The 6,960-nt window shown below is 43.0% G+C and overlaps 1 pseudogene; it reads left to right on the top strand.

Annotated features, from left to right (window-relative positions):
* Positions 1 to 2,083: 2,083 nt before the first annotated feature.
* LOC147442995 (uncharacterized) lies at positions 2,084 to 3,123 on the top strand (annotated as a pseudogene).
* Positions 3,124 to 6,960: the final 3,837 nt, after the last annotated feature.

Below are 6,960 nucleotides of genomic sequence, written 5' to 3'. Positions count from 1 at the left end.
CCCCCCTAACTTTCTTTATGGGGCCCAAATGAGCTCCCTTTAGCTACCGTGGGAACCAACCTCTTATTATCAAGGGAAGGGGTCAACGATTTCGCCGACCCCCCCTTCCTCCATCTTCACCTTGCTCACCTGCAGCACACCATGGCCAAGAGCTTATGCTCCTTTTTCTCCAACAAAACTACTGTCGCGAGAAGCAGTAGCAACACCGTCCCCAACCAAATCGTGCACACGCAGACCAACAGCCACACATACAGTCCGCCATAGTCGGGAGCTTCAAGCTCTCCAACAATATCTAATGAGAGTGATTAGAGAAGGAGGCCACGGTTTGCAATATATGGACTTCACCTTATGTAATTTTTTATCCATATGGGATTTCTCCCATTCCTCATCTTGCCACATGTCAGGCTCCCAAGCCTCCTCTTCAAAGTAAGCTAAAAAAAAACTTCTTCTTGCCTAGAAGAAGAACAAGGCCAAGGCACTTTTTTCTCTCTTTCGTACCTGCTCATGAGGGCACCTATGGACAAATAAATTTGACAGTCCTCTTGTATACATGTCCAACAATACTTCATCATCCCCACTCCACTTCAAATCTCCTTTTAATGCTCCAAAAATCCCGCTAAAAAGTGCTCCCCGCTCAATTCCCATCTGTAAAAAAAACATAAGTGTGTACCTTCCCAATTGATCAACTTTAACTTGCTAGTTCTACCTGCTCCAGATTCTAATTGACGAACCATTTTGATAGGCTTTTAACTTGTATATCCGACTACAATCCACATGCTCCATGTACCTTTATTCCAACTATAGGCTCTCCGTTCAAGGTGACCAGAAATGACCCTTGGCCATTTGCTTCCCATCTCAAGAAAATTTCTAAGTGTCAAGCACACATGGAAAACTGTTAGCATTGGAGAGTCTGCAACTTACTGCTCATACATCCAAATGAAAAACCAATTACATAGGGTTGAAGCACATATGAAAAGCTATATCCAAGAAAATCCAATCTCATGAGGCAACACAAAACCCGCATCAAAAAGGCCCTTCATCATTCTGTGATAAAAAATTAAGCCCCCAAAGCCAACTGCCAAGCTTCTAGCATACATAACTTGTTGCTAGGATGTCCAAACACAGATTTGTCTTCACAAGCTTGTAACCAGCATACTCAAGCACATTTTAAGGCCTTCACTCACCTGGTTCCAACATTGCATATACCTGTTCCATGTCCTTCAAAACGTGGCCTTCTCAGAGGACTCTAGTTGCATAAAAGCCCTGTTTTCTCATCTCTAAGCCACATAGCACCCTTGTAGCTCATGCACATCAACCACATCTCCTCAATCACCGATTCCCTTGCACTTTATCATGTTCTAACAAAAAGAAACACTGCTTTACTAGCAACTAATGCATAACACTTTACCAAAATAAAAGTGGGGGGGTTATTTGCTACCATGCTACCACGCTTTTATGAAGCTTAAAGAGAAGATTATGTCGGAGCCCGTACTAGTGCTCCCTGATCTCACAAAGCCATTTGAGATCAAATGTGATGCTTGCAGTGAACGCTTAGGAGCAGTTCTTTTGCAAGAAGGTGGGAGCTTAGTTTGCCAGAAAGAGAAAGAGCCCCCAATTTTCTCCAAAAAGAGAAATTCTTGGCCGGACTCTCTCCATGTCTACAAGAGAAGGTGAAAGGGAAGTTCCCAGTGAGCTTTGAGGAGGCCATGCAATGGGCAAGACTAAAATACCAAAAGTTACAGTTCCAAGCACATGTGATGAAGAGGGAGTCACCACCTTCTGCCAACATGATGAATGAGCAACAGCAATCGCACGCACCGCCTACGGCGTCAACAAACCCACACTTGGAATTACTGCAAAGGATAACGAATCAATTGAATGAATTATCTGTCAATTTTGTGCAAGGACCTAGCCTATGCAAGCCCAGCCCCCCAATGAAGAGAGAGTGCAAAATGCTCCACCGCCGTGAAGGCAAGAATACTTGTGCTACAATTGTGGAGAAGACGGGCATGGTATGTATTTCTGCCCTCACCCAAGGAGGTATGCTGGAAATGGCCAAGGAAGAGGTCCCAGAAGACAAGTGATGCCACCAAGAGATAGGCCACAAGCACCTGCTCAACCCCAGCCACCAATCATCCAGCCTCAGATATTAAGGCAACCACAAGTAGCCGCGGAAATTCCACCTCTGCCGGACGTGATTGAAGAAAGAGCAGTCAATGTGATCCAACTTGAATCCAGAGGGAAGTTGAAGGATCCAGAAGTGATGCCAATCAAGAAGGCACGAGTGAGTGAAGAAGTGACGGGACCACCAGCCAGCGCAATGATGGAGGAAGAAGGTACGTCAAAAGATGCAAGGAAGAGGAAGAAAAGATCGGGCACAAGAAGGAAGATCACCATCAAGGATTTTCCCCCTGGTCAGAGGGAAGAGCCATATAGTTTGGTCGAGGATGTGTGTAACCAAGGACCTAAGCTCACTTGGCCACAACTCCTTCATTTGTCTCCGAAGATGCGACGACAATGGTCAAAGATGGTGAGCACTCGCACTACAAAGGTAATGGGCTCCGTAGAAGCCAGTAAAGATGAAGATGTTCTACCTGTGTTAGAGGCATACATCAAAGGCCAAAGGATTCACAAAGTTTATGTAGATGGAGGTGCACAAGTTTGCGTAATGAGTGAGAAGATAATGAATCGGTTAGGATTAGAAGTTCATGGTAAAACATAATTTAAGGCAAAAATGGCCAACAATGTGTCAGTGAAGTGTGTAGAAATTTCAAGATCATTGTTTGTGGGATCAAGGTTGCAGTTGATATGTATGTTCTACCAGCTAAAGGGGAGGGCTACCCTATTATCTTAGGCAGACCATGGTTGATAGCAATGAATGCTAGACAGGATTGGGAGAAGAGAACTTTAGTCCTTAAGTCACCAGGGAAAGGGGATAAAACAGGACAAGTAATAGTGTATAACATGAAAGAGGGAAAGCAAGTGAGTTTGGAGATGGAGACTTCGGAGGATGAGTCGAGCATGGAGGACTCCTCATCCATGGCTGGAGATACTAGTAGCGACAGTAAGAGTGAAAGTGAGAGTGATAGCTCACTAGAGGTGTGTGGTATTGTCCTGAAGTAGTCCACTTCGAGTAATGGTGAGAGCACTAAGGGAGAACTAAAGGATGAAGAGCTAGAGAACATGCTAGCGAAAGACCTCTCGGATGGAGAGAAGGAAGAGTTCAAGGTGATGTTGAGGAAGCACTCCCACCTATTTATTTCTAATTATCGTGAAATTTCAGGTGTAACCATAGTGGAGCACCACATCAATCTAAAGCCTAACTGTGATCCGGTGGCCCAAAAGCTAAGAAGACTTGGTGTAGTGCAACAAGAAGCACTATTAGCAGAAGTGAAGAAACTACTCCAAGCTGGTTTTATCTATCCAGTGGAAGATTCAGAGTGGGTGTTATGGTATGACAGCATGCAAGCCTATATCTACTCCACTTGAGTAGAATGGAAAGCTAATATCTGATTTGGGAGATGAATTGGAAGATATAACTATGTACAGGAAAATGGTTGGAAGTTTGATTTATGCGACACTGACTAGACCGGATATGTGTCATGATGTGGGAGTGCTGGGTCAGTTTATGCAGGTGCCACAAAAGCCACATTTAGATGTAGCAAGGAGAGCATTGCGTTATGCAAAGAGCTCTCTGAATTATGGTTTATTTTATGCATATGGAGCTGAAGTTGAAGTGTTTGGTTACACTGATGCAGATTGGGCAGGATCTACATATGAGAGAAGATCCACAAGTGGTTATGTTTTTAGCATTGGAAGTCTAGCAGTGAGTTGGAGTAGTAAAAAGCAACCAATAGTTGCTTTGTCTAGCACAGAGGTAGAGTATAGAGGAGCAGCAATGGTGGCATGCGAGATAGCTTGGCTACTCAAACTACTTTCAGATTTGGGACATGATGTGCAAGAGCCTGTGACACTGTATTGCGACAACATGAGTAGTATACAGCTAGCAAATAATACAATGTATCATGCAAGGACAAAACACATTGAATTTCATTACCATTACATGCAAGAGAAGGTTCTTGCAAGAGAAATTGATTTGGTGTATGTGAATACACATGAGTAGGTAGCTGATATCTTTACAAAGTCTTTGGTTGAAATATGAAGCTCGATGGGTGACCCATCAGGATAACGGGTCAACTACACCGACTATGCGCTAACTAGATGGAGCCAGCGTGACTAACAGGATCTACTAGAGATACTCATTTATGATGAGGAGGATGACTACACAGTGTCTACAACTGGCATACCCACTTAGCCACTTTTAGTTTCTAGATTTATTACACACCTTTGTTTTTAGGGTCTCTCCCTTCTCATATTATTATTGATGTAGATCCATTTATGTAGCATTGAGTTATAAAAAGAAGAAGAAGAAAAGAGACTTTGTCTCCATCTCTGTGTGTCTTTTTTTGAGTGAGAAAGAGAGCTTCTTGTGAGAGAGAGAGAGAGAGAGAGAGAGAGAGAGAGAGAGAGAGAGAGAGAGAGAGAGAGAGAAAGAGTGCCACAACATAGTGAAGCACATACCCTTGTGTTTTCTCACATGGTGCATGCATTCTAGAGATGACACAATCACAGCTATATAGTCTATTTCAGCAGACACACCCAGAGATCAGGATTGGCCAGCATAGTTTTGAGGCATTTAAACCTTGGTTTATATGCTTCATGTGGGAGAGGGATACTTGTTGCTGTAGGTATCATGTGGAGTTTCAAGTATTGTATGATTCATTCCGTTGCTTGCATGGCTATGATGGATTCGTGCCTATAAGCCCTTGATATTTTAATCATTCACTTCTATGTGTACAAGAGGATGTTGATTCCTACCACAAGATGGCATGTGTGGAGGGCAAGTGTGCCCATTGTGGAAATCTTACCAAGTTTTTGACCCTAGATATTGATTTCCCGGAGGATAAGGTTGTGTCATGGTAGTGCTATGATTACCGTATATACACAGGCCAGAGTGGAGCCTCATCTCAGAGATTCCAGCTCACACCCCATAGTGGTCCACGACCAGCTTTTGTTTCATCATTTAGAGATGCCATATATTCTTACATAGCGCATGCACATGGCATAAAGTGGAAGGACCGGCATTTTTGAGCTTGCTTGGCCTCCTTTCCAATTAGGGTTGTAGTCTTTGTGGTTGATTTTGCAGAGAACTACACATTTGCACCACAAAATGAGATTCAATTAGAGTACTACTTCTCAGAGAAGGTATGATGACCACTATCATATGTTTATCACTTACTTCTTATGTCCATTCTCAAATATGTCTTTGTTTTCATGCCTCATTTGTTACATGTTTCTTGTTCCTTTTTTTGAGCACGTAGGTATCTTGGTGCACATCTCTTATCATCATGCAGAGCCTGTGATGGATGGCATTGCTAGCACAGAGGAAGACCGTGTGATCATCGGCGAGTATCACTTTTACATCTGTGCACGTATGTTGCACCTGTCAATGCAAGGAACTTGCCGATACACCGTGTGTGAGCCACAAATGGCTCCAAGCACACAAAAAACCTAAACTAGTAAGCTCAAAGAAGGCGATGGTGTGTTACTCACCGCTCTACTCTTGCTTCGTGGAGGATTCCTCACCGCGAAGAAGAAGGAGCCGCCACTTTGCCGTGCTCAACCGCTTCGCCGCCGCCGTGCAGTTGTCGCAATGCTCGATTGCACTCTCTCTCTCTCTCTCACGCATATACACACACACAAGGAGATGAAGAAGAAGAAGATGGAGATGGAGCAAGAGCACTCTTCTATTGCACAAATGAGAGAATGAGTGAATTTTAGGTTTAGTTGACTTTTATATGAGCTCGCCCCATTCACACTTGGGTGACCATGCTTAACCAACTAATCCCTTGAATGTTCCAGTTAGAGTGCGCCTCTCATCGGCGATCACTCTTACCCTTTTCCTATTAGACCGACAAGCCCGGTACCTGACTCTACAAGTAAATAATACAACGTCCGTCGTAGGTGATAGGGTGTCCGTGAGCCGTGAGGGTTAACATGCCCCCCTTCCTGATGTAGATTCCGTCCTCGGAAGCTATTGAGTTGAAGCTCGTTCATGGAGGTGGAAGAGCCTTTGAGATGAACATCCTTAGCCTTCTTCAGTCACTGCAAAATCAAACAACATTGGCACATTAATTGCATTCTCATAAGCGATTAAAAAGCATATGCAGTTTTAGGCAGACAAATTGATTGGTAACAGAATTTTAAACAATTTGTCAGCAATAAAAATTAAATTGCAATATAATCAAATGCATAAACAAATGTAAAGGTAAAAAATTAAACAAGTTTGGGGTCGCTAATTTAACGATCGAAAGGTACTAGAGATCGACTATTAATACCATGGGTAAGCTTCTTAATTTTCTCTGGTCAATTAAGTTGTTTAATCGTGAGAGCCAAGTATTTCATGTTCGAGGGCTGACTAGAGGCTATACCTAGAAGACCTTGTAGTTAAGCTACGATAAAAGGAATTTCTCATGAAATCATCGCCTGACTGATTACCTTTTCTTTGACCCCCCAAAGTCTTTTCACAGTGATTCAATTTTGATGTGTGTGCTTATTTTGTATGCCTTGGGTTTTTTGCTTTTCAAGGAAAAGTGCCCACACTAGGAACCTCTAGGGCTCTAGTACCATAGGCGATACATGTGAGTGAAGTACCCAATCAAGCTAACATTTCTCTTCCAGCTTAAGATTTTACAATGTGGCACTTTGATTTTTTGTTTGTTCATTTTCAGCATTTTAATTTTGTAACTTTGGGGGGTCATATAACACTGATACACCTCCCCAGGCTCATCACACTAGTAAACTCCCTTTATAATACTTAAGCTAAAGGTCAATAGGGTCAAGCCCACTAGAAAGCCCTAGTACATTTCACACAGTGCTACCTAAATCGGATTAAGAACC

Source organism: Adiantum capillus-veneris, chromosome 14, assembly GCF_014529385.1.
Source record: "Adiantum capillus-veneris isolate H3 chromosome 14, ASM1452938v2, whole genome shotgun sequence".
NCBI classification, from domain to species: domain Eukaryota; kingdom Viridiplantae; phylum Streptophyta; class Polypodiopsida; order Polypodiales; family Pteridaceae; genus Adiantum; species Adiantum capillus-veneris.
This window is presented reverse-complemented; position numbering and strand designations above follow the sequence as displayed.